Here is a 25,626-nt window from a genome sequence, read left to right as displayed (position 1 = left end):
CCACTTTCAATCCTAGAAAAGGACCAGCTAGAGTGGCAGAGCCCGGCAAGTGCAGAAGGCTTAAGCCCTTTCCCCAGAGGTTCAAATCCTCTCCCTAGCTTCACCCATGATTCAAATAACAACACTAAGCTGCCTCGTTATATCCCTCCTATACATCATCCCAATCCTGATTGCCGTAGCCTTCCTAACCCTAGTAGAACGGAAAATCCTAAGCTACATACAATCCCGCAAAGGCCCTAACGTTGTCGGGCCTTTTGGCCTACTTCAACCATTTGCGGACGGACTGAAACTATTTACCAAAGAGCCCATCCGACCCTCTACCTCTTCCCCACTTCTATTCATTCTGATACCAATACTAGCCCTTGTCCTAGCCCTCACCACTTGAGCACCACTACCACTCCCATTTCCCCTAGCAGATCTAAACCTCGGAGTTCTCTTCCTAATAGCCATGTCAAGCCTAGCCGTCTACTCAGTCCTATGATCAGGCTGAGCCTCGAACTCAAAATACGCACTAATCGGAGCCCTACGGGCAGTAGCACAGACCATTTCATACGAAGTGACACTGGCCATAATCCTGCTATCAATAATCATACTAAGCGGAAGCTACACACTCAGCTCCTTTGCCGTCGCACAGGAGCCTCTATACTTCATTTTCTCCTCATGACCCCTAGCAATAATATGATACGTATCCACCCTAGCAGAGACAAACCGAGCTCCTTTTGACCTCACAGAGGGTGAATCTGAGCTAGTCTCAGGGTTTAACGTTGAATACGCCGCAGGACCCTTCGCCTTATTCTTCCTAGCTGAATATGCGAACATTATGCTAATAAATACACTTACAGCCATCATATTCCTAAACCCAAGCGCCCTAGGGCCACCCACAGAACTATTCCCCGTCATCCTAGCCACAAAAGTCCTCCTACTATCTTCTGGTTTCTTATGGGTCCGAGCTTCATACCCACGATTCCGATATGACCAACTAATGCACCTACTATGAAAAAACTTCCTACCCCTCACACTAGCTCTGTGCCTCTGACACATCAGCATACCTATCTGCTATGCAGGCCTACCTCCTTACATAAGGAAATGTGCCTGAACTACAAAGGGTCACTATGATAAAGTGAACATAGAGGTATAACAGCCCTCTCATTTCCTGTTGACCTTAGAAAAGTAGGAATTGAACCCACACAAGAGAAATCAAAATTCTCCATACTTCCCTTATATTATTTTCTAGTAGAGTCAGCTAATCAAGCTATCGGGCCCATACCCCGAAAATGATGGTTTAACCCCCTCCTCTACTAATGAACCCTTACGCGACCCCAATCATAACCTTCAGCCTCATCTTGGGCACCACAATCACAATTTCCAGCAACCACTGAGTTCTGGCCTGGACAGGACTGGAGATCAACACACTAGCCATCATTCCCCTAATTGCCAAATCCCACCACCCACGAGCAGTAGAAGCCGCAACGAAATACTTCCTAACCCAAGCAGCTGCTTCCGCCCTGGTCCTATTCTCTAGCATAACCAATGCCTGAGTCACCGGCCAATGAGACATCACACAAATAAACCACCCAACCTCCTGTCTACTACTGACAGCAGCAATCGCTATTAAACTGGGCCTAGTGCCATTTCACTTCTGATTCCCAGAAGTACTACAAGGATCGCCACTAATAACAGCCCTGCTACTCTCGACCCTCATAAAATTCCCCCCACTAACCCTGCTCCTACTAACATCCAAATCCCTCGACCCAGCTCTACTCACCGCCATGGCCCTAGCCTCAACAGCACTAGGAGGCTGAATAGGACTGAACCAAACACAAACACGCAAAATCCTAGCCTTCTCGTCCATCTCCCACTTAGGCTGAATCGCCATCATCCTAGTTTACAGCCCCAAATTGGCCTTACTTACCTTCTACCTATACACAATCATAACATCAGCCGTATTCCTAGCCCTTAACAAAATCAAAGCCCTTAACCTATCCATGATCACAACCTCATGAACAAAAACCCCAGTGCTAAACGCCACCCTAATACTAGTACTTTTATCCCTAGCAGGCCTCCCCCCATTAACAGGCTTTATACCAAAGTGACTTATCATCCAAGAACTAACTAAACAGGAAATAACACCAGCAGCCATGGCAATTGCCATGCTATCACTGCTCAGCCTCTTCTTCTACCTACGCCTCGCATACCACTCAACAATTACCCTTCCCCCCAACTCCTCTAACCACATAAAACAATGATACACTAGCAAAGCCCCAAGCACACCTACTGCGGTCCTTGCCTCACTATCAATCCTCTTACTTCCCCTGTCCCCAATAATACATGCCATTGTCTAGAAACTTAGGATAACACCCCAAACCGAAGGCCTTCAAAGCCTTAAATAAGAGTTAAACCCTCTTAGTTTCTGCACATTAAGACTTACAGAATATTAACCTGTATCTTCTGAATGCAAGTCAGACGCTTTAATTAAGCTAAAGCCTCCCTAGACAGATGGGCTTCGATCCCACAAAACTCTAGTTAACAGCTAAATGCCTAAACCAATTGGCTTCTGCCTACAAAGACCCTGACGCACCCTAGTGCGCATCGATGAGCTTGCAACTCAACATGAATTTCACTACAGAGCCGATAAGAAGAGGAATTAAACCTCTGTAAAAAGGACTACAGCCTAACGCTTCAACACTCAGCCATCTTACCCGTCACCTTCATCAACCGATGACTATTTTCCACTAACCATAAGGATATTGGCACCCTGTACCTCATCTTCGGGGCATGAGCAGGAATAGTCGGCACCGCACTCAGCCTATTAATCCGCGCAGAACTAGGACAACCAGGAACTCTCCTAGGCGACGACCAAATTTACAATGTAATCGTTACCGCTCACGCCTTTGTAATAAGCTTCTTTATAGTCATACCCATCATGATCGGAGGATTCGGCAACTGATTAGTCCCCCTCATAATCGGTGCCCCCGACATAGCATTCCCGCGAATAAACAACATAAGCTTTTGACTCCTCCCCCCATCATTCCTCCTCCTACTAGCCTCATCCACTGTAGAAGCTGGCGCCGGCACAGGCTGAACTGTCTACCCTCCCCTAGCAGGTAACCTTGCCCACGCCGGAGCTTCAGTAGACCTGGCTATCTTCTCACTCCACTTAGCCGGTATCTCCTCCATCCTTGGGGCCATCAACTTTATCACCACAGCCATCAACATAAAACCCCCCGCACTCTCACAATACCAAACCCCACTATTTGTCTGATCCGTACTAATTACCGCCATCCTACTCCTTCTATCACTCCCCGTACTCGCCGCCGGTATTACAATATTACTAACTGATTGAAACCTAAACACCACATTCTTCGACCCCGCTGGAGGAGGAGACCCAATCCTGTACCAACACCTATTCTGATTCTTCGGACACCCAGAAGTCTATATTCTGATCCTACCGGGGTTTGGAATCATCTCACACGTAGTCACGTACTACTCAGGCAAAAAGGAGCCCTTCGGCTACATGGGAATAGTCTGAGCCATACTATCCATCGGCTTCCTAGGATTCATCGTCTGAGCTCACCACATGTTTACAGTAGGAATAGACGTTGATACCCGAGCCTACTTTACATCAGCCACTATAATCATTGCCATCCCTACCGGAATCAAAGTATTTAGCTGACTAGCCACCCTGCACGGAGGAACAATCAAATGAGACCCCCCCAATACTATGAGCTCTAGGATTTATCTTCCTATTTACCATCGGAGGATTAACAGGAATCGTTCTTGCAAACTCTTCCCTAGACATCGCCCTGCACGACACGTACTACGTAGTTGCCCACTTCCACTACGTCCTATCCATAGGCGCCGTCTTTGCCATTCTAGCAGGATTTACTCACTGATTCCCACTACTCACTGGGTTTACCCTACACCAAACATGAGCAAAAGCCCACTTCGGGGTAATATTTACAGGAGTAAACCTAACGTTCTTCCCCCAGCACTTCCTAGGCCTAGCAGGAATACCCCGACGATACTCGGACTATCCCGACGCCTACACACTATGAAACACCATTTCCTCCATCGGCTCCCTAATCTCAATAGTAGCCGTAATCATACTAATATTCATCATCTGAGAAGCCTTTTCGGCCAAACGAAAAGTCCTACAACCAGAACTAACTACCACAAACGTTGAATGAATCCACGGCTGCCCTCCCCCATACCATACTTTCGAGGAACCGGCCTTCGTCCAAGTACAAGAAAGGAAGGAATCGAACCCTCACATGCTGGTTTCAAGCCAACTGCATTCACCGCTCATGCTTCTTTCTTATGAGACGTTAGTAAACCAATTACATAGCCTTGTCAAGACTAAATCACAGGTAAAAATCCTGTACATCTCATGTGGCCAACCACTCCCAACTAGGATTCCAAGACGCCTCATCACCCATCATAGAAGAACTCGTTGAATTCCACGACCACGCCCTAATCGTTGCCCTAGCTATCTGCAGCCTAGTTCTCTACCTTTTAGCCCACATACTAACAGAAAAACTCTCGTCCAATGCTGTAGACGCCCAAGAAGTAGAGCTGATCTGGACAATCCTACCTGCTATCGTCCTGGTACTCCTCGCCCTCCCATCCCTACAAATCCTCTACATAATGGACAAAATCGATGAACCAGACCTCACCCTAAAAGCCATCGGCCACCAATGATACTGAAGCTACGAATACACAGACTTCAAAGACCTATCATTCGACTCCTACATAGTGCCCACCCCAGACTTACCCAACGGCCACTTCCGACTGCTAGAAGTTGACCACCGCGTAGTTATCCCAATAGAATCCCCCATCCGCGTGATCATTACTGCAGGAGACGTACTCCACTCCTGAGCAGTCCCAACGCTCGGAGTTAAAACAGACGCAATCCCAGGCCGACTAAACCAAACTTCATTCATTACCACCCGGCCTGGGATTTTTTACGGACAATGCTCAGAAATTTGCGGGGCTAATCACAGCTACATACCCATTGTAGTAGAATCAACCCCACTCCCACATTTCGAGGCCTGATCGTCCCTTCTATCATCATCCTAATCATTAAGAAGCTATGCAACAGCACTAGCCTTTTAAGCTAGCCAAAGAGGGACTTCCCCCTCCTTAATGATATGCCACAGCTTAACCCCGCACCATGATTTTCAATCATAATTATAACCTGATTAACCCTAGCACTCCTCATCCAACCAAAACTACTAGCCTTCACCACAACCAACCCCCCATCAAATAAGACCTCCCTCACTACCAAACCCACACCATGATCCTGACCATGAACCTAAGCTTCTGTGACCAATTTTCCAGCCCCAATCTATTTGGCATCCCCTTAATTCTACTATCCCTACTCTTCCCAGCCCTACTATTCCCGTCCCCAAACAACCGATGAATCAACAACCGCCTTTCTACTATCCAAACATGACTCCTTCACCTAATCACAAAACAACTAATAGTCCCACTCAACAAAAATGGCCACAAATGAGCCATAATATTTACATCCCTAATAATCATACTTCTTACAATCAACCTTCTAGGCCTCATTTGTCGCAGTCTGATACGATTCCTAGTGGGTTATTTGAGCCTGATTCGTGTAGAAAGGTTAGGTGGACTAGGGTGATTCCTGCAATTAGGAAGGGCAGTAGGAAGTGGATGGCGAAGAATCGGGTTAAGGTTGGATTGTCTACTGAGAATCCTCCTCAGGCTCATTCTACTAGAGTTTGCCCAATGTACGGGATGGCTGAGAATAGGTTGGTGATTACGGTGGCCCCTCAGAATGACATTTGTCCTCATGGTAGGACATACCCTACGAAGGCAGTTGCTATTAGGGTGAGTAGGAGGATTACTCCTGTGTTTCAGGTTTCTTTGTATAGGTAGGAGCCGTAGTAGAGGCCTCGTCCGATGTGTAAGTAGATGCAGATAAAGAAGAGCGAAGCACCATTGGCGTGGAGGTTGCGGATGAGCCATCCGTACTGGACGTCTCGGCATGTGTGAGCTACTGAGGAGAAGGCGAGTGAAGTGTCTGCGGTGTAGTGTATGGCTAGTAGCAGGCCTGTTAGGATTTGTGTGGCTAAGCAGATGGCTAGAAGGGAGCCGAAGTTTCATCAGGCAGAGATGTTGGAGGGAGCAGGTAGGTCGATTAGGGAGTTGTTGATTATTTTTAGTAGGGGATGGGATTTGCGGATGTTAGGGGCCATTAGTGAGTCTGTGTGTTATTAGGATTATTACCAGGATGGAGAGGGCGAAGGATCCTAGGTAGGCCTTAATTAGCCCTGTGTGTATTGAGGTTGCGGCTTTGCTTGCGGCTACTTGTAGTTCAGCAAGGCCCTCTGGCCCTATTTTTTTGAGTCAGGAGAGGTCGATCAAGTGTAGGGCAATGTTTTGTCCCTTTTCTAGTAGGTTTTTGGAGAAGAATCGGTGTACTAGGGGGTTGAAGCACCCTAATGCAGAGGAGAAGTTTATGAGGGGGGTTGGTTTGGGGTGAGTGAGGGTGTGTGTTATGTTCGATAGTTCTAGGGCTAGGATGATTCCTAGGATTGTTATGAGGATGGCAGCAGTTTTGGTGATAAGGGGTATGGTTATTGGGGGGGTTTTGGTTGGTGTGATGAAAGAGGTAATGATTATTCCTGCTGTAATGCTGCCTAGGGCGAGTCGGGTTAGGGGGGCGGTGATTAGTGGGTTGTTTTCGTTTATTGATACTATTGGGGGGATTCGGGTTTGTCCAGCTTGGACTAGGATGGTTATGCGGATGCTGTAGGTTGCGGTGAATGCTGTGGCTATAAGGGTTAGGAGTAGGGCTCAAGTATTTAGGTATGATGTGTTTAAGCTTTCGATGATGAGGTCTTTTGAGTAGAATCCGGCTAGGAATGGGGTTCCTATCAGCGCCAGGTTTCCGATGGTTAGGCAGGAAGTAGTGACTGGGAGTATTTTCTGTAGGCCTCCTATCTTTCGGATATCTTGTTCTCCGTTTAGGTTGTGGATGATAGACCCTGAGCATAGGAATAGTATGGCTTTAAAGAAGGCATGGGTTGAGATGTGTAGGAAGGCTAGTTGTGGGAGGTTTAGTCCGATAGTGACTATTATTAGTCCTAGTTGGCTGGATGTTGAGAAAGCAATGATTTTTTTGATGTCATTTTGGGTTAGGGCGCATGTGGCAGCGAATAGGGTTGATAGAGCACCTAGGCATAGGCAGGCAGTTAGGGCTGTCTGGTTGGTGGCTAGCAGGGGGTGCATGCGGATGAGCAGGAAGATTCCGGCTACTACTATGGTACTGGAGTGCAGTAGGGCTGATACTGGGGTGGGGCCTTCTATTGCTGCGGGCAGTCATGGGTGGAGTCCAAATTGGGCGGATTTTCCTGCGGCTGCGAGGATTAATCCTATGAGGGGGAGGATTGGGGTTTGGTGGGGGTGTACGGCTTGTTGGATCTCTCAGGTGTTGAATGTTGAAGCTAGTCATGCTATGCTCAGGATCAGTCCGACGTCTCCGATTCGGTTGTAGATTACGGCTCGTAGGGCGGCGGTGTTGGCATCTGCTCGGCCTTGTCATCAGCCGATGAGAAGGAAGGACATGATTCGTACTCCTTCCCAGCCTACGAATAGGAGGAATATGTTGTTTGCGGTTGTTAGGAGGAGTATGGCGACTAGGAATGTCAGTAGGTAGGTGAAAAATTTTGTTACGTATGGCTCTGAGGCCATGTATCATATGGCGAATTGTAGGATTGATCATGTTACAAATAGGGCGATTGGAAGAAATGTTATTGAGTATTGGTCTATTTTTAGGCTCAGGGGGATTTTAAAGTTTATAATGAATTTTCACTCCCAGTGGCAGGTGACAGATTCTACTCCCGAGTAGATGAATGCGGTTGTAGGGGCTAGGCTAATTAGGAATGCGGTTTTAACAGCGCGGGTGGTGGCTTGTGGGGTGTTTTTAAAGTTTTTAAATAGAAATGGCAGGATGATTGGGGTTAGGAGGATTGTCAGCGTGAGTAGTGTGAGGGAGTTGATTAGTAGTGTGGGGTTCACTACTTTTACTTGGATTTGCACCAAGATGGGTGGTTCCTAAGACCAGTGGATTGCTGTTATCCTTTAAAAGTAAGGGGGCTGAGGTTTTAGGCTCAGATGTAAGAGTTAGCAGCTCTTGTTGGTTAAACCCTCCCCTCGGCAGGTAAGAAGGTTTGAACTTCTATTCTTAGAATCACAGTCTAATGTTTGGTTTAAACTATACTTGCATGAGGGGATTCCGGAGATCAGTTCGGGTTTGAGGATTAGGAGGAATATTGGGATAATGTGGAGTGTTATGAGCAGGTGTTCTCGCGTGGTTGAGTTTTGCATAGATGTGATGTGGGAGGGGATTGAGCCTCGTTGGGTCATTAGTAGTATGAATAAGGTGTAGGAGGCGGTTAGTAGGGTTGCGATTCCTGTTAGGATGATCGTGAAGGCAGATCAGTTGAATAAGGTGATTATAATGGTTAGCTCTGCTATGAGGTTTGTTGTTGGGGGTAAGGCTATGTTTGTTAGATTGGCCAGCAATCATCAGGTAGCTATGAGTGGTAGGAGAGGTTGTAGGCCTCGTGTGAGTAGTAGAATTCGGCTGTGCGTACGTTCATAGTTTGTGTTGGCTAGGCAGAATAGTATGGAGGAAGTTAGTCCATGGGAAATTATTAGGATCATTGCCCCTGAGAATGATCAGTGGGTTTGGATTATTCCTGCGGCGATAACTAGGCCTATGTGGCTAACGGATGAATAAGCGATTAGTGATTTTAGGTCTGTCTGTCGTAGGCAGATTGAGCTAGTCATTAGGGCGCCTCATAGGGCCAGGGTTAGGAAGGGGTAGTGCAGGAGGTTGGACAGTGGGCCCATAAATAGAGTGACTCGTATAATTCCGTATCCTCCTAGCTTTAGTAGTAGGGCGGCGAGGAGTATTGAGCCTGCGATGGGTGCTTCTACGTGGGCTTTTGGCAGTCAGAGGTGTAGGCCGTATAGTGGGGCTTTTACTATGAATGCTATGAGCAGTGCTAGACCTGATAGTATTCCTGTCCATGAGGTGGATAGGGTTGGGTGGGTTAGTTGTAGGGTTGGCAGGTGCAGGGTGCCAATTTTCACGTATAGGTGTATGATTGTGATTAGCAGGGGTAGAGAGCTTACTGGCGTGTAGAATAGCAGGTAGATGCCAGCGCTTAGGCGTTCTGGTTGGTTCCCCCATCGGGTGATTAAGATTAGGGTGGGAATGAGGGTTGCTTCAAATGAGATGTAAAATAGTGCTAGTTCTGTGGTGGAAAAGGCTAGTAGGATGAATGGCTGGACTGCGACTAAGGTTGAGATAAAGATTCGTTTGCGTTGTAGGGGTTCTTGTTGCAGGTGGTTTTGGCTTGCTATGATTATGAGTGGGAGTAGTCAGCAGGATAGTACTAGGAGGGGGGATGAGATTTGGTCAATTCCTGTTCAGTTGGATAAAAATTTGTAGGGGTAGTAGGTTGGGATTAATCACTGTAGGCTTAGGGCAGCGATTAGGAGGCTGTATAAGGTGGTGTTAGTCCATAGAAATTTTGGTGGAGACAGCAGGGCTGTTGGAAGAAGTATGATTGTGGGTAGGATGATTTTTAGCATTGCAGGAGGTTTAGGTTGTGTAGATGGTCGGAGCCATGTGTGCGGGTGGAGGCTACTAGGATGGCCAGGCCTGTGCCCGCCTCACACGCTGAGAAGGTTAGCATGAGAATTGGTACCATGGTGAATGAGGAGACTTGGTTTTCGATGGATCATATTGATAGGCCTACGAATATCGATAATATTATGCTTTCAAGGCATAGTAGGGCGGATACTAGGTGGGTTCGGTGGAAGGCTAGTCCTAGTCCGCTGAAAATGAAGGCTGAGTAGAAGCTTAAATGTAGGGGCGACATAAGAAAGTTACAGGGTTGGCTGTAATCTGCTGGGTCGAAACCAGCTATCTTTTTGGTTAGACTAACTTTCTGTTATTCTGCTCATTCTAGGCCCCCTTGAATTCACTCGTAGGCCAGTCCGAGTGTTAGGAGAAGGAGGATCACTACAGTTCAGGTGAGGGTCATTAGGGGGGATTGGAGTTGGACGGCTCATGGCAGGGGGAGTAGGAGGGCGATTTCTAGGTCGAATAGGACGAACAGGATGGCTACTGAGGAAGAATCGGACTGAGAATGGTAATCGAGCAGATCCAAGTGGGTCGAATCCACATTCGTACGGTGAGAGTTTCTCTGAGTCGGGGTTTATTTGGGCGAGTCAGAAGTTTAATGCGGTTAGGGCGGCGCTTAGGATTGATGATAGGGCGAATATGAACATGAGTGCGTTCATTGCTCTCCTCTGGGTTTATACCAGATTCTAGAGATTGGAAGTCAATTGTAATTAATATACTAGAAGAGCAAGATCCTCATCAGTAGATGGTTATGTAGAGGAATAGTCAGATGACGTCTACGAAGTGTCAGTATCAGGCTGCTGCCTCGAATCCGAAGTGGTGGTCTGATGTAAAGTGGAACTTGATCAGTCGGAAGAGGCAGACGGTCAGGAAGGAGGATCCGATGATTACGTGGAGTCCGTGGAATCCAGTGGCAACGAAGAAGGTAGATCCGTAGACGCTATCGGCGATTGAGAATGGGGCTTCGTGGTATTCTATTGCTTGTAGGGCTGTGAAGTAGAATCCCAGGAGGATCGTTAGGGTTAGGGCGTGGATGGCGTGTTTTCGGTTTCCTTCTGTGATGCTGTGATGGGCTCACGTTACGGTAACGCCTGAGGCTAGTAGGATGGCTGTGTTTAGTAGGGGGACTTCTATCGGGTTGAGTGGTTTAATTCCTGTTGGGGGTCATTGGCCTCCTAGTTCTGGGGTTGGGGCCAGGCTCGAGTGGAAGAACGCTCAGAAGAACCCTAAGAAGAAGAATGCTTCGGATGTGATGAAAAGGATTATGCCGTATCGTAGGCCTTTTTGGACTGTGGGAGTGTGATGGCCTTGGAAGGTGCTTTCTCGTACAATGTCTCGTCATCATTGGAGTATTACTAGGAGTATTGAGATGAGGCCTAGGGTTAGTAGTATGGATGAGTTGTAGTGGAATCACATGATTAATCCTGAGGTTGTGAGTAGGGCGGCGGCTGCCCCGAAGATTGGTCAAGGGCTTGGGTCAACTATGTGGTATGAGTGTGCTTGGTGTGCCATTAGATGTTTTCTTGTAAGTATAGGCTTAGAAGGAGCACGAAGACGTAGGCCTGGATTATGGCTACTGCTACTTCTAGGATGGTTAGGAGTAGTAGGATGATTATTGTTAGGATGGATACTGCAGGAAGGGTGGGTATTAATGCAATGGAGGCTGTAGAGATGAGTTGGATGAGTAAGTGTCCTGCTGTAAGGTTGGCTGTAAGGCGGACTCCGAGGGCTAGGGGGCGGATTAGTAGGCTGGTTGTTTCGATCAGGATTAGTGCGGGGATTAGGGGTGTAGGGGTACCTTCGGGTAATAGGTGGGCTAAAGAGGCTGATGGTTGGTTTCGTAGGCCTGTTAGTAGTGTGGCGAGCCATAGTGGGAAGGCTAGGGCTATGTTCATAGATAGTTGGGTGGTTGGGGTGAATGTATATGGAAGGAGGCCTAGAAGGTTGATTGTAAGAAGTATGATTATTAGGGATGTAAATATTATGGCTCATTTGTGGCCATTTTTGTTGAGTGGGACTATTAGTTGTTTTGTGATTAGGTGAAGGAGTCATGTTTGGATAGTAGAAAGGCGGTTGTTGATTCATCGGTTGTTTGGGGACGGGAATAGTAGGGCTGGGAAGAGTAGGGATAGTAGGATTAAGGGGATGCCGAATAGATTGGGGCTGAAAAATTGGTCAAAGAAGCTTAGGTTCATGGTCAGGATCATGGTGTGGGTTTGGTAGTGAGGGAGGTCTTATTTGATGGGGGGTTGGTTGTGGTGAAGGCTAGTAGTTTTGGTTGGATGAGGAGTGCTAGGGTTAATCAGGTTATAATTATGATTGAAAATCATGGTGCGGGGTTAAGCTGTGGCATATCATTAAGGAGGGGGAAGTCCCTCTTTGGCTAGCTTAAAAGGCGAGTGCTGTTGCATAGCTTCTTAATGATTAGGATGATGATAGAAGGGACGATCAGGCCTCGAAATGTGGGAGTGGGGTTGATTCTACTACAATGGGTATGTAGCTGTGATTAGCCCCGCAAATTTCTGAGCATTGTCCGTAAAAAATCCCAGGCTGGGTGGTAATGAATGAAGTTTGGTTTAGTCGGCCTGGGATTGCGTCTGTTTTAACTCCGAGCGTTGGGACTGCTCAGGAGTGGAGTACGTCTCCTGCAGTAATGATCACGCGGATGGGGGATTCTATTGGGATAACTACGCGGTGGTCAACTTCTAGCAGTCGGAAGTGGCCGTTGGGTAAGTCTGGGGTGGGCACTATGTAGGAGTCGAATGATAGGTCTTTGAAGTCTGTGTATTCGTAGCTTCAGTATCATTGGTGGCCGATGGCTTTTAGGGTGAGGTCTGGTTCATCGATTTTGTCCATTATGTAGAGGATTTGTAGGGATGGGAGGGCGAGGAGTACCAGGACGATAGCAGGTAGGATTGTCCAGATCAGCTCTACTTCTTGGGCGTCTACAGCATTGGACGAGAGTTTTTCTGTTAGTATGTGGGCTAAAAGGTAGAGAACTAGGCTGCAGATAGCTAGGGCAACGATTAGGGCGTGGTCGTGGAATTCAACGAGTTCTTCTATGATGGGTGATGAGGCGTCTTGGAATCCTAGTTGGGAGTGGTTGGCCACATGAGATGTACAGGATTTTTACCTGTGATTTAGTCTTGACAAGGCTATGTAATTGGTTTACTAACGTCTCATAAGAAAGAAGCATGAGCGGTGAATGCAGTTGGCTTGAAACCAGCATGTGAGGGTTCGATTCCTTCCTTTCTTGTACTTGGACGAAGGCCGGTTCCTCGAAAGTATGGTATGGGGGAGGGCAGCCGTGGATTCATTCAACGTTTGTGGTAGTTAGTTCTGGTTGTAGGACTTTTCGTTTGGCCGAAAAGGCTTCTCAGATGATGAATATTAGTATGATTACGGCTACTATTGAGATTAGGGAGCCGATGGAGGAAATGGTGTTTCATAGTGTGTAGGCGTCGGGATAGTCCGAGTATCGTCGGGGTATTCCTGCTAGGCCTAGGAAGTGCTGGGGGAAGAACGTTAGGTTTACTCCTGTAAATATTACCCCGAAGTGGGCTTTTGCTCATGTTTGGTGTAGGGTAAACCCAGTGAGTAGTGGGAATCAGTGAGTAAATCCTGCTAGAATGGCAAAGACGGCGCCTATGGATAGGACGTAGTGGAAGTGGGCAACTACGTAGTACGTGTCGTGCAGGGCGATGTCTAGGGAAGAGTTTGCAAGAACGATTCCTGTTAATCCTCCGATGGTAAATAGGAAGATAAATCCTAGAGCTCATAGTATTGGGGGGGGTCTCATTTGATTGTTCCTCCGTGCAGGGTGGCTAGTCAGCTAAATACTTTGATTCCGGTAGGGATGGCAATGATTATAGTGGCTGATGTAAAGTAGGCTCGGGTATCAACGTCTATTCCTACTGTAAACATGTGGTGAGCTCAGACGATGAATCCTAGGAAGCCGATGGATAGTATGGCTCAGACTATTCCCATGTAGCCGAAGGGCTCCTTTTTGCCTGAGTAGTACGTGACTACGTGTGAGATGATTCCGAACCCCGGTAGGATCAGAATATAGACTTCTGGGTGTCCGAAGAATCAGAATAGGTGTTGGTACAGGATTGGGTCTCCTCCTCCAGCGGGGTCGAAGAATGTGGTGTTTAGGTTTCGATCAGTTAGTAATATTGTAATACCGGCGGCGAGTACGGGGAGTGATAGAAGGAGTAGGATGGCGGTAATTAGTACGGATCAGACAAATAGTGGGGTTTGGTATTGTGAGAGTGCGGGGGGTTTTATGTTGATGGCTGTGGTGATAAAGTTGATGGCCCCAAGGATGGAGGAGATACCGGCTAAGTGGAGTGAGAAGATAGCCAGGTCTACTGAAGCTCCGGCGTGGGCAAGGTCACCTGCTAGGGGAGGGTAGACAGTTCAGCCTGTGCCGGCGCCAGCTTCTACAGTGGATGAGGCTAGTAGGAGGAGGAATGATGGGGGGAGGAGTCAAAAGCTTATGTTGTTTATTCGCGGGAATGCTATGTCGGGGGCACCGATTATGAGGGGGACTAATCAGTTGCCGAATCCTCCGATCATGATGGGTATGACTATAAAGAAGCTTATTACAAAGGCGTGAGCGGTAACGATTACATTGTAAATTTGGTCGTCGCCTAGGAGAGTTCCTGGTTGTCCTAGTTCTGCGCGGATTAATAGGCTGAGTGCGGTGCCGACTATTCCTGCTCATGCCCCGAAGATGAGGTACAGGGTGCCAATATCCTTATGGTTAGTGGAAAATAGTCATCGGTTGATGAAGGTGACGGGTAAGATGGCTGAGTGTTGAAGCGTTAGGCTGTAGTCCTTTTTACAGAGGTTTAATTCCTCTTCTTATCGGCTCTGTAGTGAAATTCATGTTGAGTTGCAAGCTCATCGATGCGCACTAGGGTGCGTCAGGGTCTTTGTAGGCAGAAGCCAATTGGTTTAGGCATTTAGCTGTTAACTAGAGTTTTGTGGGATCGAAGCCCATCTGTCTAGGGAGGCTTTAGCTTAATTAAAGCGTCTGACTTGCATTCAGAAGATACAGGTTAATATTCTGTAAGTCTTAATGTGCAGAAACTAAGAGGGTTTAACTCTTATTTAAGGCTTTGAAGGCCTTCGGTTTGGGGTGTTATCCTAAGTTTCTAGACAATGGCATGTATTATTGGGGACAGGGGAAGTAAGAGGATTGATAGTGAGGCAAGGACCGCAGTAGGTGTGCTTGGGGCTTTGCTAGTGTATCATTGTTTTATGTGGTTAGAGGAGTTGGGGGGAAGGGTAATTGTTGAGTGGTATGCGAGGCGTAGGTAGAAGAAGAGGCTGAGCAGTGATAGCATGGCAATTGCCATGGCTGCTGGTGTTATTTCCTGTTTAGTTAGTTCTTGGATGATAAGTCACTTTGGTATAAAGCCTGTTAATGGGGGGAGGCCTGCTAGGGATAAAAGTACTAGTATTAGGGTGGCGTTTAGCACTGGGGTTTTTGTTCATGAGGTTGTGATCATGGATAGGTTAAGGGCTTTGATTTTGTTAAGGGCTAGGAATACGGCTGATGTTATGATTGTGTATAGGTAGAAGGTAAGTAAGGCCAATTTGGGGCTGTAAACTAGGATGATGGCGATTCAGCCTAAGTGGGAGATGGACGAGAAGGCTAGGATTTTGCGTGTTTGTGTTTGGTTCAGTCCTATTCAGCCTCCTAGTGCTGTTGAGGCTAGGGCCATGGCGGTGAGTAGAGCTGGGTCGAGGGATTTGGATGTTAGTAGGAGCAGGGTTAGTGGGGGGAATTTTATGAGGGTCGAGAGTAGCAGGGCTGTTATTAGTGGCGATCCTTGTAGTACTTCTGGGAATCAGAAGTGAAATGGCACTAGGCCCAGTTTAATAGCGATTGCTGCTGTCAGTAGTAGACAGGAGGTTGGGTGGTTTATTTGTGTGATGTCTCATTGGCCGGTGACTCAGGCATTGGTTATGCTAGAGAATAGGACCAGGGCGGAAGCAGCTGCTTGGGTTAGGAAGTATTTCGTTGCGGCTTCTACTGCTCGTGGGTGGTGGGATTTGGCAATTAGGGGAATGATGGCTAGTGCGTTGATCTCCAGTCCTGTCCAGGCCAGAACTCAGTGGTTGCTGGAAATTGTGATGGTGGTGCCCAAGATGAGGCTGAAGGTTATGATTGGGGTCGCGTAAGGGTTCATTAGTAGAGGAGGGGGTTAAACCATCATTTTCGGGGTATGGGCCCGATAGCTTGATTAGCTGACTCTACTAGAAAATAATATAAGGGAAGTATGGAGAATTTTGATTTCTCTTGTGTGGGTTCAATTCCTACTTTTCTAAGGTCAACAGGAAATGAGAGGGCTGTTATACCTCTATGTTCACTTTATCATAGTGACCCTTTGTAGTTCAGGCACATTTCCTTATGTAAGGAGGTAGGCCTGCATAGCAGATAGGTATGCTGATGTGTCAGAGGCACAGAGCTAGTGTGAGGGGTAGGAAGTTTTTTCATAGTAGGTGCATTAGTTGGTCATATCGGAATCGTGGGTATGAAGCTCGGACCCATAAGAAACCAGAAGATAGTAGGAGGACTTTTGTGGCTAGGATGACGGGGAATAGTTCTGTGGGTGGCCCTAGGGCGCTTGGGTTTAGGAATATGATGGCTGTAAGTGTATTTATTAGCATAATGTTCGCATATTCAGCTAGGAAGAATAAGGCGAAGGGTCCTGCGGCGTATTCAACGTTAAACCCTGAGACTAGCTCAGATTCACCCTCTGTGAGGTCAAAAGGAGCTCGGTTTGTCTCTGCTAGGGTGGATACGTATCATATTATTGCTAGGGGTCATGAGGAGAAAATGAAGTATAGAGGCTCCTGTGCGACGGCAAAGGAGCTGAGTGTGTAGCTTCCGCTTAGTATGATTATTGATAGCAGGATTATGGCCAGTGTCACTTCGTATGAAATGGTCTGTGCTACTGCCCGTAGGGCTCCGATTAGTGCGTATTTTGAGTTCGAGGCTCAGCCTGATCATAGGACTGAGTAGACGGCTAGGCTTGACATGGCTATTAGGAAGAGAACTCCGAGGTTTAGATCTGCTAGGGGAAATGGGAGTGGTAGTGGTGCTCAAGTGGTGAGGGCTAGGACAAGGGCTAGTATTGGTATCAGAATGAATAGAAGTGGGGAAGAGGTAGAGGGTCGGATGGGCTCTTTGGTAAATAGTTTCAGTCCGTCCGCAAATGGTTGAAGTAGGCCAAAAGGCCCGACAACGTTAGGGCCTTTGCGGGATTGTATGTAGCTTAGGATTTTCCGTTCTACTAGGGTTAGGAAGGCTACGGCAATCAGGATTGGGATGATGTATAGGAGGGATATAACGAGGCAGCTTAGTGTTGTTATTTGAATCATGGGTGAAGCTAGGGAGAGGATTTGAACCTCTGGGGAAAGGGCTTAAGCCTTCTGCACTTGCCGGGCTCTGCCACTCTAGCTGGTCCTTTTCTAGGATTGAAAGTGGTGGGGGAAGGCCCTCTTCACGGTTTAGTTGGTTTCACTGCTTAGAGGGGGGGGGCGTGCTTGTGGTATTGGCCCCACTTTCCCGGTCCTTTCGTACTGGGGAGAGTGTGTCATAGATAGAAACCGACCTGGATTGCTCCGGTCTGAACTCAGATCACGTAGGACTGTTAATCGTTGAACAAACGAACCCTTAATAGCGGCTGCACCATTAGGATGTCCTGATCCAACATCGAGGTCGTAAACCCCCCTGTCGATATGGGCTCTTGAGGGGGATTGCGCTGTTATCCCTGGGGTAGCTTGGTCCATTAATCAATTATATTGGGTCTGGTCACTGTTAGCACTTTGAGGGGTAGCTCTAGGTAAAGAGGTATGGTCTTGTTTTTGGAGGATTTGTTCTCCTCCAAGGTCGCCCCAACCGAAAAATATCGACCAGGCTCTGCGATGGTAGTGGCCCCAGTGGGGTTGATTGAGGATTCGCGGTGGTCGTTGATTTTTAAGTTCCACAGGGTCTTCTCGTCTTATGTTCACATCCCCGCTTTTGCACGGGGAGATCAATTTCACTGATTATCTGTGAGAGACAGTTAAGACCTCGTTTAGCCATTCATACAAGTCTCGATTTATGGGACAATTGATTGCGCTACCTTTGCACGGTTAGGATACCGCGGCCGTTAAACCTAAGTCACCGGGCAGGCATCACCTTCAATACTTGTTTAATTTGCTGAAGGCTATGTTTTTGGTAAACAGTCGGGCCTTATTAATTTGCCGAGTTCCTTTCACAGATTTTAATCGCTCTTATAGGCGCTCCTGAGTCGGGTTAACAGGGTTAGTTAATACGTGGTCTTGTAGGGGTTTTTGTATCTGTCTAGGTCTGTTAATAATGTTTCTATGTAAGCTTGCGCCGTTAGAGGGGTGTGGCCCTGAGTTACTTATTTTAGCATTAATTCTCCTATATTCATAGGTTGACCTGTTTGTGATAAGGGAATCATCTTATTTTGGTATTTTTAGGTGGTGGAGCTTTGACGCACTCTTTTTTGATGGCTGCTTTAGGGCCCACGGTAGGATCAGTAGTAAGAATTATCCGCTAGTCGAGGTTGTGTCCTTTTTTAATGGAGCTGTCCCTCCATTAAATAGCTCTTAATCATCTCATTAGGGTTCAGGATGTCCGGTAGGGAGGATTAAGGGGGAACTTAGATTCGTTTCACAGGTAACCAGCTATCACCCAGCTCGGTTGGCTTTTCACCTCTACTGACAAGTCATCCCACTCTTTTGCAACAGAGACGGGTTCGCTCTCTTTAACTGCTTGAAAGTAGCTCGCTTGGGTTTCGGGGGGGCAAACTTTAGTTCACTTTGCTTGGTTGTTCTCGCTAAACCATGATGCAAAAGGTACAAGGGTTGATCTTTGCTGTCTGTCGCTTTGATTGTTTCACTGCTATTTCATCTTTCCCTTACGGTACTGGGGTCTCTACCGCGTCTAAGTGTCTTTTCTATCGCCTATACTAAGACTGTAAAATGCTTTAGTTTAATTAGTTTAGTAAATTCTTTAGTTTTGGTGTACTATTTGTGTGGTTGAGCTAGAGGGGGGGCTTCAAGACGATCCGGTCTAGTAGATATCTTTCAGGTGTAAGCTGAGTGCTTTGGTGTTATAGCTACGTCTTGATATTCTAAGTACACCTTCCGGTACACTTACCTTGTTACGACTTACCTCATCTTCAGCGTATTTATGGTATTAGTTATGTGGGATGTGGCTTTTGAGGAGGGTGACGGGCGGTATGTACGTGCCCCAGGGCCGGCTTAAAGTAGGCTCTATTGTCCCACTTTACTGCTAAATCCGCCTTCCAGAAGTGGTTTCACGCTTCTTTCCGTGTGCCCTATGAATAGGGAATGTAGCCCATTTCTTCCACTCCATAGGCTATACCTTGACCTGTCTTATTAGCGGGGTGCTATTGTGTCCACTGTTGTGCTCTCATTCGAGGTGGGCTGGCGACGGCGGTATGTAGGCTGTGTTGGCAAGGGGTGGTTGGGTTAATCGGGGATTATCGATTGTAGAACAGGCTCCTCTAGGTGGGTTTGGGGCACCGCCAAGTCCTTAGAGTTTTAAGCGTTTGTGCTCGTAGTTCTCTGGCGGATACTTCGGTAAAGTAAGTATCAAGATTTAGGGCCAGGCATAGTGGGGTATCTAATCCCAGTTTGGGCCCTGGCTTTCGTGGGTTTAAATCAGTCGTTAGTTCCTAAGATCATCTTAATGGTGTGTTTAGGTGCATCTTGGGCTTATGACAGCTCAGTTGCATTTTGATCTTAGTTAGCTAGGATAGGCATTTTACCACTCTTTACGCCGTGTCAATAGGACGGTTGATTTGGGTTTCTTGTATGACCGCGGTGGCTGGCACAAGATTTACCAACCCTTGAAGTTAGGCTGTTGCTATAACTAAGTCAAGTTTGCACTCATTGCTTAATGTTAATTACTGCTGAATACCCGTGGGGGCGTGGCTTAGCGAGGCGTCTTGGGCTACTACTTGGGTGTGCCTGATACCCGCTCCTCAAGGCCTGTATGGGGGTAGGTGGTCGAGGGCGTTTACACTGGGGCGCGGATACTTGCATGTATATATTTAGCAAAAACCAACCGTAAGGTTAGGACTAAGTCTTTTGTCCGCAGGCATGTTTTATGCCATCTTGGCAACTTCAGTGCCATGCTTTGTGTTAAGCTATGTGGACGGGGGTGTGGTTAGCTGATAGTTGAGTGGTGAGTGAGAGTGAAGTATATGAAATTATTGCTTGTGTTTACTATTTTTAGTACTGGAGTTTCTCTAATAAGTTTAAGTTATTTTGTATGTGTTTGTGTGTATATGTACATCGTTCCGATGATGTCATGGAAGGGATGATTAATGGAGTTTTAGAGGTAGTTTGCTGGGATTGGGCGATGAAGGTTTATGCTACATGGTGGTTAGCGAAAGTTTACTGGTTTAGTTTGTGAAGCGCAGGGGTTGCGCTTAATGATTTGTTGTTTTGTGCTATGTCCAACGAGCATTCATCCAATAGCCCCATATAGCCAAATCCCACCACCCACGAGCAGTAGAAGCCGCAACGAAATACTTCCTAACCCAAGCAGCTGCTTCCGCCCTGGTCCTATTCTCTAGCATAACCAATGCCTGAGTCACCGGCCAATGAGACATCACACAAATAAACCACCCAACCTCCTGTCTACTACTGACAGCAGCAATCGCTATTAAACTGGGCCTAGTGCCATTTCACTTCTGATTCCCAGAAGTACTACAAGGATCGCCACTAATAACAGCCCTGCTACTCTCGACCCTCATAAAATTCCCCCCACTAACCCTGCTCCTACTAACATCCAAATCCCTCGACCCAGCTCTACTCACCGCCATGGCCCTAGCCTCAACAGCACTAGGAGGCTGAATAGGACTGAACCAAACACAAACACGCAAAATCCTAGCCTTCTCGTCCATCTCCCACTTAGGCTGAATCGCCATCATCCTAGTTTACAGCCCCAAATTGGCCTTACTTACCTTCTACCTATACACAATCATAACATCAGCCGTATTCCTAGCCCTTAACAAAATCAAAGCCCTTAACCTATCCATGATCACAACCTCATGAACAAAAACCCCAGTGCTAAACGCCACCCTAATACTAGTACTTTTATCCCTAGCAGGCCTCCCCCCATTAACAGGCTTTATACCAAAGTGACTTATCATCCAAGAACTAACTAAACAGGAAATAACACCAGCAGCCATGGCAATTGCCATGCTATCACTGCTCAGCCTCTTCTTCTACCTACGCCTCGCATACCACTCAACAATTACCCTTCCCCCCAACTCCTCTAACCACATAAAACAATGATACACTAGCAAAGCCCCAAGCACACCTACTGCGGTCCTTGCCTCACTATCAATCCTCTTACTTCCCCTGTCCCCAATAATACATGCCATTGTCTAGAAACTTAGGATAACACCCCAAACCGAAGGCCTTCAAAGCCTTAAATAAGAGTTAAACCCTCTTAGTTTCTGCACATTAAGACTTACAGAATATTAACCTGTATCTTCTGAATGTAAGTCAGACGCTTTAATTAAGCTAAAGCCTCCCTAGACAGATGGGCTTCGATCCCACAAAACTCTAGTTAACAGCTAAATGCCTAAACCAATTGGCTTCTGCCTACAAAGACCCTGACGCACCCTAGTGCGCATCGATGAGCTTGCAACTCAACATGAATTTCACTACAGAGCCGATAAGAAGAGGAATTAAACCTCTGTAAAAAGGACTACAGCCTAACGCTTCAACACTCAGCCATCTTACCCGTCACCTTCATCAACCGATGACTATTTTCCACTAACCATAAGGATATTGGCACCCTGTACCTCATCTTCGGGGCATGAGCAGGAATAGTCGGCACCGCACTCAGCCTATTAATCCGCGCAGAACTAGGACAACCAGGAACTCTCCTAGGCGACGACCAAATTTACAATGTAATCGTTACCGCTCACGCCTTTGTAATAAGCTTCTTTATAGTCATACCCATCATGATCGGAGGATTCGGCAACTGATTAGTCCCCCTCATAATCGGTGCCCCCGACATAGCATTCCCGCGAATAAACAACATAAGCTTTTGACTCCTCCCCCCATCATTCCTCCTCCTACTAGCCTCATCCACTGTAGAAGCTGGCGCCGGCACAGGCTGAACTGTCTACCCTCCCCTAGCAGGTAACCTTGCCCACGCCGGAGCTTCAGTAGACCTGGCTATCTTCTCACTCCACTTAGCCGGTATCTCCTCCATCCTTGGGGCCATCAACTTTATCACCACAGCCATCAACATAAAACCCCCCGCACTCTCACAATACCAAACCCCACTATTTGTCTGATCCGTACTAATTACCGCCATCCTACTCCTTCTATCACTCCCCGTACTCGCCGCCGGTATTACAATATTACTAACTGATCGAAACCTAAACACCACATTCTTCGACCCCGCTGGAGGAGGAGACCCAATCCTGTACCAACACCTATTCTGATTCTTCGGACACCCAGAAGTCTATATTCTGATCCTACCGGGGTTCGGAATCATCTCACACGTAGTCACGTACTACTCAGGCAAAAAGGAGCCCTTCGGCTACATGGGAATAGTCTGAGCCATACTATCCATCGGCTTCCTAGGATTCATCGTCTGAGCTCACCACATGTTTACAGTAGGAATAGACGTTGATACCCGAGCCTACTTTACATCAGCCACTATAATCATTGCCATCCCTACCGGAATCAAAGTATTTAGCTGACTAGCCACCCTGCACGGAGGAACAATCAAATGAGACCCCCCCAATACTATGAGCTCTAGGATTTATCTTCCTATTTACCATCGGAGGATTAACAGGAATCGTTCTTGCAAACTCTTCCCTAGACATCGCCCTGCACGACACGTACTACGTAGTTGCCCACTTCCACTACGTCCTATCCATAGGCGCCGTCTTTGCCATTCTAGCAGGATTTACTCACTGATTCCCACTACTCACTGCGTTTACCCTACACCAAACATGAGCAAAAGCCCACTTCGGGGTAATATTTACAGGAGTAAACCTAACGTTCTTCCCCCAGCACTTCCTAGGCCTAGCAGGAATACCCCGACGATACTCGGACTATCCCGACGCCTACACACTATGAAACACCATTTCCTCCATCGGCTCCCTAATCTCAATAGTAGCCGTAATCATACTAATATTCATCATCTGAGAAGCCTTTCCGGCCAAACGAAAAGTCCTACAACCAGAACTAACTACCACAAACGTTGAATGAATCCACGGCTGCCCTCCCCCATACCATACTTTCGAGGAACCGGCCTTCGTCCAAGTACAAGAAAGGAAGGAATCGAACCCTCACATGCTGGTTTCAAGCCAACTGCATTAACCGCTCATGCTTCTTTCTTATGAGACGTTAGTAAACCAATTACATAGCCTTGTCAAGACTAAATCACAGGTAAAAATCCTGTACATCTCATGTGGCCAACCACTCCCAACTAGGATTCCAAGACGCCTCATCACCCATCATAGAAGAACTCGTTGAATTCCACGACCACGCCCTAATCGTTGCCCTAGCTATCTGCAGCCTAGTTCTCTACCTTTTAGCCCACATACTAACAGAAAAACTCTCGTCCAATGCTGTAGACGCCCAAGAAGTAGAGCTGATCTGGACAATCCTACCTGCTATCGTCCTGGTACTCCTCGCCCTCCCATCCCTACAAATCCTCTACATAATGGACAAAATCGATGAACCAGACCTCACCCTAAAAGCCATCGGCCACCAATGATACTGAAGCTACGAATACACAGACTTCAAAGACCTATCATTTGACTCCTACATAGTGCCCACCCCAGACTTACCCAACGGCCACTTCCGACTGCTAGAAGTTGACCACCGCGTAGTTATCCCAATAGAATCCCCCATCCGCGTGATCATTACTGCAGGAGACGTACTCCACTCCTGAGCAGTCCCAACGCTCGGAGTTAAAACAGACGCAATCCCAGGCCGACTAAACCAAACTTCATTCATTACCACCCGGCCTGGGATTTTTTACGGACAATGCTCAGAAATTTGCGGGGCTAATCACAGCTACATACCCATTGTAGTAGAATCAACCCCACTCCCACATTTCGAGGCCTGATCGTCCCTTCTATCATCATCCTAATCATTAAGAAGCTATGCAACAGCACTAGCCTTTTAAGCTAGCCAAAGAGGGACTTCCCCCTCCTTAATGATATGCCACAGCTTAACCCCGCACCATGATTTTCAATCATAATTATAACCTGATTAACCCTAGCACTCCTCATCCAACCAAAACTACTAGCCTTCACCACAACCAACCCCCCATCAAATAAGACCTCCCTCACTACCAAACCCACACCATGATCCTGACCATGAACCTAAGCTTCTGTGACCAATTTTCCAGCCCCAATCTATTTGGCATCCCCTTAATCCTACTATCCCTACTCTTCCCAGCCCTACTATTCCCGTCCCCAAACAACCGATGAATCAACAACCGCCTTTCTACTATCCAAACATGACTCCTTCACCTAATCACAAAACAACTAATAGTCCCACTCAACAAAAATGGCCACAAATGAGCCATAATATTTACATCCCTAATAATCATACTTCTTACAATCAACCTTCTAGGCCTCCTTCCATATACATTCACCCCAACCACCCAACTATCTATGAACATAGCCCTAGCCTTCCCACTATGGCTCGCCACACTACTAACAGGCCTACGAAACCAACCATCAGCCTCTTTAGCCCACCTATTACCCGAAGGTACCCCTACACCCCTAATCCCCGCACTAATCCTGATCGAAACAACCAGCCTACTAATCCGCCCCCTAGCCCTCGGAGTCCGCCTTACAGCCAACCTTACAGCAGGACACTTACTCATCCAACTCATCTCTACAGCCTCCATTGCATTAATACCCACCCTTCCTGCAGTATCCATCCTAACAATAATCATCCTACTACTCCTAACCATCCTAGAAGTAGCAGTAGCCATAATCCAGGCCTACGTCTTCGTGCTCCTTCTAAGCCTATACTTACAAGAAAACATCTAATGGCACACCAAGCACACTCATACCACATAGTTGACCCAAGCCCTTGACCAATCTTCGGGGCAGCCGCCGCCCTACTCACAACCTCAGGATTAATCATGTGATTCCACTACAACTCATCCATACTACTAACCCTAGGCCTCATCTCAATACTCCTAGTAATACTCCAATGATGACGAGACATTGTACGAGAAAGCACCTTCCAAGGCCATCACACTCCCACAGTCCAAAAAGGCCTACGATACGGCATAATCCTTTTCATCACATCCGAAGCATTCTTCTTCTTAGGGTTCTTCTGAGCGTTCTTCCACTCGAGCCTGGCCCCAACCCCAGAACTAGGAGGCCAATGACCCCCAACAGGAATTAAACCACTCAACCCGATAGAAGTCCCCCTACTAAACACAGCCATCCTACTAGCCTCAGGCGTTACCGTAACGTGAGCCCATCACAGCATCACAGAAGGAAACCGAAAACACGCCATCCACGCCCTAACCCTAACGATCCTCCTGGGATTCTACTTCACAGCCCTACAAGCAATAGAATACCACGAAGCCCCATTCTCAATCGCCGATAGCGTCTACGGATCTACCTTCTTCGTTGCCACTGGATTCCACGGACTCCACGTAATCATCGGATCCTCCTTCCTGACCGTCTGCCTCTTCCGACTGATCAAGTTCCACTTTACATCAGACCACCACTTCGGATTCGAGGCAGCAGCCTGATACTGACACTTCGTAGACGTCATCTGACTATTCCTCTACATAACCATCTACTGATGAGGATCTTGCTCTTCTAGTATATTAATTACAATTGACTTCCAATCTCTAGAATCTGGTATAA

At 47.2% G+C, this 25,626-nt stretch overlaps 1 long non-coding RNA gene across 1 annotated transcript; it reads right to left on the bottom strand.

Moving 5' to 3' along the window:
* Positions 1-4,675: 4,675 nt before the first annotated feature.
* LOC308187346 lies at positions 4,676-23,898 on the bottom strand. The gene is made up of 3 exons (XR_013944622.1): positions 23,392-23,898; positions 12,274-12,522; positions 4,676-4,951 (listed from the first exon to the last, which is right to left on the bottom strand). It is a non-coding gene; the product is annotated as an uncharacterized lncRNA (long non-coding RNA).
* Between the last annotated feature and the right edge of the window lie 1,728 nt (positions 23,899-25,626).

The sequence above is a fragment of the Anser brachyrhynchus genome (assembly GCF_964034855.1).
Source record: "Anser brachyrhynchus genome assembly, contig: SCAFFOLD_345, whole genome shotgun sequence".
Classification (NCBI taxonomy): domain Eukaryota; kingdom Metazoa; phylum Chordata; class Aves; order Anseriformes; family Anatidae; genus Anser; species Anser brachyrhynchus.
The sequence above is the reverse complement of the archived record's forward strand: the minus strand, read 5'-3'. Positions and strand labels throughout refer to the sequence as shown.